This window comes from Octodon degus, unplaced genomic scaffold (genome assembly GCF_000260255.1).
Source record: "Octodon degus isolate 3935 unplaced genomic scaffold, OctDeg1.0 scaffold00116, whole genome shotgun sequence".
NCBI lineage: Eukaryota > Metazoa > Chordata > Mammalia > Rodentia > Octodontidae > Octodon > Octodon degus.
Window position 1 is genome coordinate 5,930,581 of NW_004524692.1, and position 13,386 is coordinate 5,943,966.

General features: G+C 41.9%; 1 pseudogene; it reads right to left on the reverse strand.

Annotated features, from left to right (window-relative positions):
- Window positions 1–346: 346 nt before the first annotated feature.
- The window catches only part of LOC105743321, a 22,792-nt pseudogene continuing 9,752 nt past the window's right edge, over window positions 347–13,386 (reverse strand).

The window sequence follows — 13,386 nt, forward strand, 5'->3', positions numbered from 1 at the left end:
GTAAAATAACTTGCTGGAATATAAAGGTAAGAGCCAATGAGCATGCCACTAATGGAGCAAGGGGATTATGTTCACAGAGCCAGTAATTCCCCATCTCATCTCCATTTGATGTCAATCAAAACATACTGTTGGCCATTTAGTAAAAAAAAAAAAAAAAGCAGTATGCTTGTGCACATACACCAGATACTTTATGTACAATAAAGGAACGGGGAAGAGGTAAATGAAAGAATAGAGAAAACTGTACTGTAGAAGTCAGGATGTGGTGGAACCAAATTGCAGTTTTCTAATTGAGAACGTATTCTTGGTCTGTAAGAACGGAGTTCTGGAGTAGTTGCACATTCCCTTTTTAGTAGACACCTCCTGTCTGCTGCTGGAACACGTCAATTGGATTTTCATCCTCCATTTCCAACTGTGCAGGTGTGTCTGTGTCACTGATTGGCCATCCATCAACTCGGAATCTGATCTGCCTCATTGACAAGCCCTGTCGTTCACCATAGGCTTTCATTAGTTTACTAAGTGGTGTGGTGTATGCCTCTTAATCTTAAACTGCACCACAGAACCATCCTGCCCGCTACCTTCAAATTAATGTGATTGTTGTTCTCAGTCTTGACTCCTTCCTTGGGCTTTTCCTCGGCCTTAGCGAATGCTCGAGTCTTCTTAGCTGCCGCTTCACAAAAGATGTACCAGTCTGTACCGAACGAGCACACAAGCAGCACCAGGAGCCTCCCTTCCTTTCAACCCTTGTTCTTCCTATTTACAAAAGCTTTATTTCTAATTTTTCCCTTTCATTCTCCTTTAAAAAAAATTCCCTTTCCCTTCCTTCATGTTCCCTGTCCCCTCTCTTGTTCCCCTTCCCATTTGACAATGTTCTTCCTACTTCTCAGTATCTATTCTCTGTTTTGCTCCTTAGTCACCCTTTGGGTTTAAAGAGGAAAATAGATTTTTTTTTTTTAGACAGTGTCTTGCTGTATATTCCACGCTGGATTTGAACTCCCTGTAATCCTCCTACCTTCTCTGAGTGCTGGGATTACAGGTGTGTACTACCATGCCTGGCAGTTCTGGATGGGAAGAGTGATGTGTGTATAACGGGGGCAGAGATTGTGGGTGACATCTTTGGATTCTACCTACCAAATTTACATTTACCAGTTCTCTTGCAATTAGTAGGGGCATTTGATGAGCTTCCCACAGTGGGCTAGGAACAGCACTGACGTATTTCACATCCAGATGGAAGTACAGCGAAACCTGAACAATTTGCCAGGTCTGTCACTCTCCTTCTGCATCCAGAAAAACCTTATGGTACACGCAACTGTAATCTCAGCACCCGAGAGGTGAGCCAGGAGGATCACAGGTTCAAGAGTAGCCTGGGCTACGTGGCGAGACTCTCTCTGTCTTGGTCTCTGTTTCTCTTTGTCTCTGTCTCTGTCTCTATCTCTCTCTGTCTCTGTCTCTCTGTCTGTCTGTCTCTCTCTCTCTCACACACACAGGTATGAATTCAGGGTGAAATAACTGAACTACCCTGTAAAAAACAATTACCCAGCAGAATCACCCAGACCTGCAGTAGACCAGGGTTTATTGTTTGCTAATACAATATTGCATTAGCAAACAATAAACCCCTGTTATGTTAAGCCACTGGAATTGTGTTAATGCAGCATAATTAAGCAGTCCACCCCCATGAAAACACATGGTGTGCAACCTTACCTTGCCCCTGCACCTGACAGGTGAGGCTTCTGCAGTTCTGACTCTGGCTTCCTGCCTCGTCTATGGAACTTGCTCCTTCAGTGTGTTGCTTCTGCCTTCTCTGAGTAACCTTTTGCCTAACATAGCTTGGCCCTGGGACCTTACACTCGCTGGTAGCTGTTGTACCTGCCAGGCTAGTCTTGGACTCTCTGGGAAGTCTCAGCAAGGTAACTGAAGGCACTATGGCTGAGTAAGCCAAGAAGACCTACCTGAGGTTTGTTTACTGAGACAGAAGCTTGGTTTGTAGTCCAGGCTGGCCTTGGACTTGTTATACAGCTTCTGCTGGCCTCAAACCCTCAGGCTCTTTGCTTCAGCTTCCTTGGCACTAGGATTATAGGCATGCACCACCATACCTAGTTCTCCAGATTTTTAGTCTGGAGAATAACTTTAAAAAAAAGGTGTTTGAACAACCCTTTACTGATGACAGTAGGATATATAGCAGAGGGTGAGACTGACAAGTGATCAGGTAGGGAAATGGCAGCCTAGTAGTTCATGCCAAAGGTAGCAGTAATTAGGTTTAGCACTTGCTATTCCTTATTCATCCTTTTAATCCCTAAAATAGGCATTATTCTTTCTTTGTTGCTGGTAAGTCAAGTCTTGGGGAGGCTGCTGATTTGTACTAAGAAGCAAATAAGTACTTTGGTTTCATTCTTCAATTCACTCATGCAATCTTATTTGATTTAATTGATATCTCCCCTTTGTAAATAATCCTGCTACACAAGTGCTTGCAAAGTTTTGAATCATGAACAACACATAAAAGGATAATCCCTGCCCTGTATTTTTGGGGAGAGCTCTTTGGCATGGCAAAAAAAAAAAAAAAAAAAAAAAAAAAAAAGTTTTCCGTCCCCGCCCCCACTTTTCTGGTGTTCTCATATTGGGTGTTAGATCTATGCTCATTTGCCAAGAGAGAAAGAATGGAATTTAGAAAATAAACGGAGGGTTTGAAGCTCTCAAACACAATTCATTCTTCATCTCTCTCTTTCATTTATTTATTTATTTTTTTTGCGGAAGTGAGGATTGAACTCAGGCCCTTGCGCTTGCCAGGGAAGCGCTTATTCCACTGAGCCATCTCCCCAGCCCCCATCTCTCTCTTTTGGCAGCATCCCAGCAACTCTGAAAATTGTGATTGATCTGCCTCAGTCTCTGAGTGGTGAGATTATCGCTGTGCACCACCACATCTAAGTTCCTGTTACTTTTGGATACTTGGACACTGGGGGTCTTTCAGGCCCTGGACAGACACCCCCCTCACCTCCCTCCTAAAAGATAGCAAACAGCTTCCCAGTGAACAAGCAAGCCTTTTACATGTAAACGCATCACTGGGGAGCTCACACTCCAAGGGTCTCTTCTATGGCTCCCAATCTAGGTCACTGTCCACTTGCCTGACCCACCCAAGGCCAGGTACTAGACCCGGATGGACAGCCCTTGTCACCAAGCCTGTGGGAATTATTCTATCCAGCCACCCTAAACCTGTGTACCCTGCCATGCCTATCTCTTCCTATAGAAACTACAATAAAGATTACCTGTGTTTTCTCTTGCTAGCTCAGTCTCTCTCCTGGCCCTGGTGCTCCCCACCACCCTATGAACCCACCTACTGGACCCTCCCTCTGACCGCTATGGTGTATGGAAACATGAGTGTAACGTTTTAAATTTTCCATGGCAGCTGTCTTCTGACCTATTGGTCTTTTCAATGCCTAATCATAAAATCATAAAAATTTGTTTTAAAACAGGTGGGAGAATTTCTGGGAAGATGGCACAGTGGTAAGCAGCAAAGATCCTCTTTTTTTTTTTTTTTGGCTAGCTCAGGATGCCTTCAGGGTAGGTCTAGTAAGGCTTGAGGATCTGGGGATCCAACCACAGCATCCTTAAAACCCTGTCTTTTTCTTTTCGGTACCGGGGATTGAACTCAGGACCCTGCGCTTGCAAGGCAAACACTTACTCTACTATGCTATCTCCCCGGCAAAGATCCTTTCTGAGCTTTGGTGCCTTGACACTGGACTCTAGCAATGTGAGGAGAAGGAGAGAGGTGGGTCTTGGGACCAAGGAAGAACCTGAAGTGAAAACTGAAGCCCACAGGGAAAGCCAAGAGAGAGGCTTCAGTGAAGAAGGAGGATGCGCAGGTGGCGCTTTCTCCAGTCCTGACTCACTGCGTGGGACGGGTGGCTCTGACCTGCAGGTGCATGGTGATTGCCGCAGGACCGAGCAGCGAGCACAGCAGGCCGCAGGGATGGTGAGTCATTCGGCTCCGATATCCGCAGAAGAGGGCGATTGGCTGGGCGCCTGGGACCGGGGCCAGCAGAGCTGGGGACTCAGAGGAACTGCTGGCTCCATCTAGCGGCTCCCGGTGTCAGGGTCAGGTTCACGCTGTCAGGAAGTCGGCGAGCTGAGCTGAGCCAGGAAGGAGCCAAGTTCAAGCCCTCAAGAGAGGATCACCGCGGGCTGAGCAGATCTGGCTCCAGCCTCGCGGCCAGAAAGCAGGTGCACTTCAGTGGGGCTGGCGGTGCGGGCCTGCTGGGACCAGCCGCTGTGCTGCCGCGGGGCTACAGCTGGCTCAGTGCGGTCAGGCGCTTCAGATCTGGGTTCTGTCTGCCCACGTTTTCTACCAGCAACAGCAGAGACACAACTTGAAGCGGACGTTATTTTTCTTATTTCTTTTCTTTTCTTTTCTTTTCTTTTCTTTTTTTTTTTTGTTTTTTTCTTCATTGTTTGTTATTGCTTTTACATGAGTGTGAACACGATTTCCAGTTATTCTTTGTTTTTGTTCTGCTTATTTCTCTCTCTCTCTCTCTCTCTCTCTCTCTCTCTCTCTCTCTCTCTCTCTCGGTGAGACAGGGTCTCAGGTAGTTCAGGCTGGCCTTAAACTCACTGTGCACCCTCGGCTGGCCTCAAACTCATTGCATTACTCTTGTGTCAGCCATGCGAGCGCTGGGATTCCAGATTTGCACCACCTCATCTGACATGTTCTGTTCTTGTTTTTATTTCTTTCTTTTTCTCTTTTCATCCTGTTTCCTTCACCAGTTTCCCAGAGTTGGGCGATATACCCTTGTCCTCCAGCTTTCCTTCTGGTCTCTTCCTCTTCTATTTTTCTTAAGTCCTTTTAAATTTTCTCCCCTGAGGGTAAGATCACCACATTGAGAGCATATTCACTGTGCACAATTTTCTGGTTTGCTTTAGATTTTGTTATATAACCACAAAGCTACTTCATATGATTAAAGGTGGCAAATTGAGGCTGTGGTGGTAGCTCAGTGATCTAAGTGCCTTCCTGGCAAGCACAAGGACCAGGATTTTTTTTTCCAAAGTTTTATTTATAAACAGATAGCAATGAGACAGTTTCAAATCAAATTGGAAGTACAGTTTCAACAAATAATACACTGCATATATTCTTCTTAGTGGTTAATTGCTGTACAAGATGCGGACTTGTGATCCTACTTACAAACACCATTAGAACAAATCATTCTATTCATTAAGAGAATGCAACTATATATCTATCCCAACCACCTTGAATACACAGATACAAAACGGACATTCATAGGTATACCCCATTTTTTCTAAGTTCCGTTATTGAATATTATAGGTGTGTAAACTCAGCACAATATTCTAAAAGAGTCCAGTAGCCCATAATAGCATTGGGTCTTCTGCTTAACTGGCAATGTCAGAAATTATTGACCTGAGTCCCCCACAGCTCAACTTAACAGCATGGCTTTATTTCTTATAATTTCGTCTTCATACTTTTCTACTGGATGGTTAAGACCAAGGTAAAGCAGGACCTATGCAACAAGAGTTGTAGCTTTTTGGTCTGAGAAGGTCAGTGAAATGCCCTCAGGATTTGTCCTGAGATCCTGTACCTCAGATTGTAGAACCTTTGTCAGTGCAGCCATGTGGATGAGTCACGGCCATTGCTTGGCCAATGTGCAATGTGCTCTCTGTGAAAGCCTGAGAGAGTGTCTTCTCCCCATGTGACTCTCCTTAGGCACACTCTACGTCATCGATCACTTTCCTCTTTGGCCCCATAATCTTCTTGATCAGAAAATTTGGGACACTACCGAGGTACATGACGTTACAGTACAAGTTCTCATATGTCCTGAGTCTTAATTGACCTTAGAAGGCTAGGGCCAAAATGTTGGCTTTCCTTGTAGCCCTCCTTTTTCTCTAATTTTGGTCTGCAAACTTAGGTTGTTAACCATCCAGAAGAAAAGCTTATTGTTATTATCAAACGATTTAGGCTATCAAGCTTAACCTCACTATCTCACTGCATTTCAAACATCTTAGGCATAATAAGGAACAGGTATTTTTCATCAAGTATTGATATGTTGAACTTTAAGTCCCTACATAATATGATAAAAAATTTAAAAATTAGATTATATTTTAAAAATAGGATAAAGAATTCTATGCTTCTCATGTTTGCACATAAGTCCAAAAATCTCACCATATACAACCTTGAAGCAGGACAGTCCCACAATATTCCTTTTCCTGTCTCTTGCTTTCATTCACCACCCCCTTCTTCTTGAACATCCACCTACCCGAGAGACATCTTAGCAGTAACTGGCATGTCATGACAAGCCGCCCATATTCAGAATACCACAATGACAGGCACTCCCAACATGAAACCACTATTACAAATTACCATCTGCAGTGCAGTAGCTTAGTTCACAGGTAAAGGACCAGGATTTGATCCCCAGTATCACATGCTGCGTTAGCCCCGGGTGTCCAGCTGGCCACTGAAACTGGGCATGATGGTACACCTCTGTAATTCCAGCACAGGGGAGGCTGAGACAGGAGGATCACTACGAGTCCAAGCTGAGCAGCAAGAATCTATAATAAACAAATAAATAAATGATTTATTTATTTTTTCCAAAAAGGTGACAAGTTAATAGTTCAAAGAACAAACAAAAAAATAGTTACCTCATTTTGTCATTTTCTGGGCTATGTATGATGCTATTGCTATTCCTGATTATACTGCTTTAGCCAAAGTGACATAATTGTTTTAACGAGTTGTTCTTCCTGGTGTACCAAGACTGAAATTACAAGGGCTGGCTAGATAGTTTAGCAGACTAAAGCCCCTGCTTTGGCAGGGTGCAGTGGCCAGGGTTCAATCCCCGGTGTGCCATGCTGGCCCTGCCTCCGGGGTGTGCTGAGATGGTGATTGAGATTAGGCATGGTGGTGTGCGCCTGTAATCCCAGAGCTTGGGAGACTGACAAACAGGAGAATCACTATGAGTCTGACCTATGTAGTGAGACCCTGTACACCTTGTAGACCTTGTCCTAAATTCATTTTATTTTATTTTATTTTATTTTATTTTATTTTATTTTATTTTTTTGCAGAACCAGGGATTGAACTCAGGCCCTTGTGCTTGCCAGGGAAGCGCTTATTCCACTGAGCCATCTCACTGGCCCCCTAAATTCATTTAAAAAAAACCCCAGAAACCAAAAAACTGATAATACCTAGCAGGTCATAATAGTGCCATAGGCCAGTGCTAAGATCCAGGGGCTGTTTCAAGTAGGCAGCCACTTCTTACCCCCAATAAGTCACATAGGTAGGATCTTATAATAGACTGAAAACTCAAAAGCCAGCTACATCTGGAAGACAACTCTGAGAAGCGGTCTTTTTTTTTTTAAATTTATTTATTTGTGTGTGTGTGTGTGTGTGTGTGTGGCCAGCTCAGCCCACCTAGGGGTGGGGCTCTCTGGCATGTGGTGCTGGGGGATTGAACCGCGGTCCCTGTGCTTTGCTAAGTTTGTTCTAAGTAGGTGCTTTAGACCACTGAGCCATCTCACCAGCCCGGTCATTTTATAAGGGTTGTAAATCCTAGCAATAAAGCTACTTGCCAGGCCAGGGAGATGGCTCAGTGGAATAAGTGCTTCCCTGGCAAGTGCAAGGGCCTGAGTTCAATCCCCGGTTCTTTTTTTTTTTTTTGCGGAGCCGGGGATTGAACCCAGGCCCATGTACTCTCCAAAGAAGCACTTATTCCACTGAGCCATCTCCCCTGCCCCTCAATCCCCAGTTCTGAAAAAAACACACACACACACACAAAAAAAAAAACCAAAACTACTTGCCATAGGCAACTTATAAACATAAAAATAAAAATAAATATATAAATAAATAAGAATAAAAAAAAAGAGAGAAGAGACTTAAACAAGATGCAAACCCAAACTTCCAGCTCACCAAAGGGAAATGCTAGTGGCAAGGAGGTAGAACAGTCTGAAAGCTATTCAACTGGACTCTGAAGCAGTAATGGTGGAAGTAACAGAGCAGATGAATAAAGCCCTAGGAAAAAAAAATCAAATCAGAAATGATTCCTCAGATAACTACAGAGATGGTGACCATAAGGAAGACATGCTGAAAGATTCTAGAACAGATAAAGATGAAACAAACAGAGGAGCTTAGGGAAAGGAGGGAAACCGAAAACACCCAATGTAGGAAAAAAACAGAATCTGTGAAAGAGTTTCAAACACACATACAGGAGATTAAAATTCCACTGAAAGTACACACAGCAGAATGAGTCAGGATCAGGATGGAATCTCAGCTACTGAAGGCAGAATTGTGGTGAGCAAACATGAAAAGAGATTTTCTTAAAAATAGCAAGAGACCATAAAAAATCAATCTAGCAGATGCTAGATGATGCAAAGAAGAGTAACAAGATTGATCAGAGTGAATAAAAAAGCACAGGTTAGAACAAGTGACATAAAAATACTATTTACAGGGCTGGGGAGATAGCTCAGCAGGATAAGTGCCTTCCTGGCAAGCTTAAGGTCCTGAGTTTGATCCCTGGTACTGGGGGAAAAAAAAAGATAAAGCTCTACACCAGGCTGGGAGCGATGGTGAATGCCTGTAATCCCAGCACTTGGGAAGCTAAGGCAGGGGATTGTTGTGAGTTTGAGACCAGTCTGGGCTACAAAGTGAATTCAAGGCCAGCCTGAAACAGACCCTGTTCCAAAGAGACAAACAAACAATAACCCAAAGCCAGATCTCCAAATAGGGAGAGCTCCTCCAGCCAGGTAAACAAGCTATTGTAGTTGGCAAACAAGTGCCAGACAGAGAAGGTCGAAATTGGCATCAACTTTCTGAGAGTAGAAATAAATGGGCTGCAGTGGTTTAGCAGTTTCTTGCCTCCCAGCTGGAGAGAGGGCTCCACCTGACCTCAGCTTTTGTCCTTATTTTAATTTCTCAGTCCTCTCCCTGTTTTCCCTTGGGGAACATAAAGAGCTGTGTGGGTTACATCACACCAGGCAAGGCAAGCAATTAAATAGGGGGGAAAAAGAAGGCAAAAACAGGAAAATTATATGACAAAGCTAAGTCAATACATATCACTTTTTTTTTTAATATTTATTTATTTATTTTTTTTTTGTGTGTGTGTGTGTGTGTGTGTGGCCAGTTCAGCCCACCAGGGGGCGGCGCTGGCTGGCATGTGGTGCTGGGGATTGAACCACAGTCCCTGTGCTTTTGCTTAGCTTGTTCTAAGTAGGCGCTTTAGACCACTGAGCCATCTCACCAGCCCAATACATATCACTTGTAACAATCAATGTTAACGGTCTCAATTCACCAATGAAAAGAAACAGACTGGCAGAATGGATCAAGAAGTGAGATCCAACAATGTATTACATCCAAGAAGCAAAATTCGTTCAAAATTCATTTAATTCAAACAGAAGTTTACAGACTGAAAGTCAAAGGATGGAAAACAATATTCCATGTGACTGGAACTCAAGAAAAATCAGGAGTAGCTAGTCTATTTACAGATAAAGTGGATTTTAGGCCAAGGCTGATTAAGAGAGACAAAGAAGCTCACAGTATCCTTGTAAGGGGAACAATCCAAGAGGAAGCAACCATAATTATAAACACATATATGCACTAAAACAGGTACACCCAAGTATATAAAACAAATATTAACAGACATGAAAAATCAAATAAGCACTAATAGAAATATAATGCGGGACCTCAATACCCCAAAACTAGATCAACAAATAAATCAATAACCACAAATAGGGCTGGGGAGATAGCTTAGGAGCATAAGCACTTGTCTGGCAAGCACAAGGTCCTGAGTTTGATCCCTGGTACACACACACACACACACACACACACACACACACACACATCCCAGAAATCATCAACTAGATCAACTAGATGAATATTACCAAAGAAATATCAGAACCAAACCAAACTCTTGAACAAATAGTCTTAGCAGATATCTACAGAGTGCTCCACTCCACAGCACCAGCATGTACATTCCTATCCACTACACACTGGATGGTCTCCAAAATAGAATATATACTAGCTCATAGAACATGCTTAGATAAATACAAAGGAATTAAAATCATCCCATGCATATGATCAGACCATAGCACAATGTAATTGGAAATTAATGGCCAAAGAAACAACAAAGACTTCATAAGCACATGGAAATTAAACAACACCCTCCTGAACAACCAGTGGGTCACAAATTAATTTAAAGAAGACATTACAGTTTCCAAAATGAAATAATAGTACTGATACAACATACCAGAACTTATGAAAGATAACAAAAGCAGTCCTAGGAGGGAAAGTTATAGCTGTGAGTTTCCATGTTAGAAAAACAGAGGGAGCTCAAATAAACAATGCTGAACCTCAGGCTTCTAGAGAAAGAACAGCAAGTAAATCCCAAAGCTCCTGTGAGTCAAGAAATTATAAAGATCAGAGCAGAAATTAATGCAGTGGATACTAAGAAAACAATAGAAAGAATCAATGGATCACAGAGTTGGTCCTTTGAAAGATTAAATAAAATTGACAAACACCCAGTCTTATTTAAAAAAAAAAAAGACTGAAATCCATGCAATTAGGAATGAAAAGGGTGACATCACAATAGATCTCACAGAAATACAGAAGATCATCTATACTTACCTCAAGAACCTGTACCTTTTTTGAGATGCCTACCAGTGACATGCAGTAAATGATACAATCTCACAGCCTTTTAAGAAAATACTTTCAGCCAGTGTGGTGGCACATGCCTCTAATCCCAGCACTTAGGAGGCTGAGGCAGGAGGATCCCTGTGAGTTTGAGGCCAGCTTGGGCTACAAAGTGAGTTCAAATCCAGCCTGAACTGCATAGAGGAACACTGTCTCAAAAAGGCAAAAAAAAAAAAAAAGGACTTTTACTGTGTACATTGCCTGAGTTCACTGGGTGTTTCAGTCTTCTGACCCCTGTTGGAGTTTTGCTGAATCTCTAACATCCTGAGTAGCTCACTGATTTTAACTACACTAACTGAATACAGTTGATACATCTGTGGCCTCCTTTCTATAACAAGCACATTACACAGCACCAAGCACTGTCAGGATAGGTCATGCAAGCATAGGTGTATGTAACTATTAATGTGAAAATATAAAGGTGTATGTCTGTAATATTTCTCTTTTTTTTGGCAAAACCGGGGATTGAACTCAGGCCCTTGCACTTCCAGGGAAGCACTTATTCTACTGAGCCATCTCCCTGGCCCCTTGTCTGTAATATTTCTAATAAATTTATTTTGTTTGTCTGAAAAAAAAGAACCTGTACTCTAATGAGTTAGAAGAAATGGACAGGTTCCAAGATACATATGACTTACACAAGGCTGAATCAAGAAGATATAAAAATTCTAAATCAATTAATATCTATCGGTGAAATTCAAGATGTAATTAAAAGCCTACCAATCAAGAAAAGCCCAGGACCTGACAGATTCACTGCTGAATTGTATAAGAAATTTATTAATTATCATTATTAATATTATATATTTTTATTTTTTTGAAGCAGGGTCTCACTATGCAGTTCAGGCTGGCCTTGGATTCACTTTGTATCTAGGCTGGTCTCGAACTCACAATGATCCTCCTGCCTCAGCCTCCCATGCACTGGGATTATAGACATGCATCATCATGTCCAGCTTCCATAAGAAATCTAAAGAAGACACAATGCTGCTACTTCTTTAACTCTTTAGTGAAATTGAAAGGGAAGCGATACTCCCAATTTCCCTCCTGGAAGCACCATTACCTTGCTATCAAAACCAGAGAAGGATGAGACCAAAAATGAAAATTATAGGCTAGTATCCTTAGTGAGCTTGGATGGAGAAGACTTGCACAGGATATTGGCAAACAGAACGCAGCAACCGTCAAGAAGATTTACATACCATACACAGCATTCACAGAGGAACAAAATATTCACTAAGGACAAAAAACCATACGGTCATCTCAAGAGATGCAGAGAAAGTGTTTGGTGAAGTTAAACACCCCTTCATGATAAAGACCCTACAGAAAACTGGAATAGATGGTCCACATCTCAGTCTGATAAAAGCCACCTATGACAAGCCAATAGCCAGCTTCATACTACATGGACAAAACTGCAAGCTTTCACTGTAAAATCAGAAACAAGACAAATATGTCCACTGATACTCTTTTTCAATATAGTTCTGGCAACATTAACCACAACTATTAGACAAAGGAAAGAAAAGGAGTAAGGATATGAAAGGAAGAAATTAAATTATCATTATTTGTGAATGACATCATATTCTACACATCTACATAGAAGTCTCCAAAATCTCCACCAAAAGACTCCTAGATTTAATAACCAAATTACATCGTATAGCTGGATAGCTGGATACAAAATCCACACTCACAAAGCAATAACCTGTCTGTACAGAAATAATAAACTCAATGAAAGGGAAGTTAGGGAAATAACACCTTTCACAGTACCATAAAAAAGACATATCTAGGAATCAATTTAAGTAAGAAAGTGAAAGATTTGTACATTGAAAACTATAAAGAGGTCAAAGAGGATATCAGAAAATGGAAAGATAATGTTTCTTCTTGGGTAGGCATAACCAACATAGTGAAAATGGCCACACTTTCAGATTTAATTTAATCCCAATCAAATTTAATCCCAATCAAAATTCTAACAGCACATCTCACAGAATTAAAGAAAACAATCCTAAAATTCATTTTGAACCCTAAGAGAACTACAATAGCATAGGCTATTCTGGGCAACAAAAACACAATAGGTGGCATAATACTCTTAAATTATATAAACTGAGCACACTTGTTTAAATAGTGCATTATTTCTCTGGTGTGAAAAACCAAAGGTGTAGGGTCAGTGAGATAGCTCAGTGGACTAAGCACCTGCTTTGGCAAGAAGAGCAGGGGCCAGCGTTCGATACCCGATCCTGCAAGATGCCAGCTCTGCCCCTGGGGCATGTGAGCTGGCCACAGAGTCCTGGCACAGTGGCGTGCCCCTGTAGTCCCAGCACTTGGGAGGCTGAAAACAGGAGAATCACTATGTGGCTGATCTGCATAGTGAGACCCTGTAGACTCTATATTAAGTAAAAATTATTTTTTTCCAAAAATTTATTACCGTAGTAGACATTGCCTGCAATCTCCCTCAGTATACTTCCCTATGCTTCAGAGACTATTTTTATTATTCTCACTTTTCATTTTTCCTTCCTTTTTCTTTCTTTTCTTTTTTTTTTTCCTTTCATCATTTTTTCCCCCCCAGAAGTGGGGATTGAACTCAGGCCCTTGTGCTTGCCAGGGAAGCACTTACTCCACTGAGCCATCTCCCTGGCCTTCCTTTCTTTCTTTCTTTCTTTCTTTCTTTCTTTCTTTCTTTCTTTCTTTCTTTCTTTCTTTCAATTTTATTTGTGTGTGTGTGTGTGTGTGTGTGT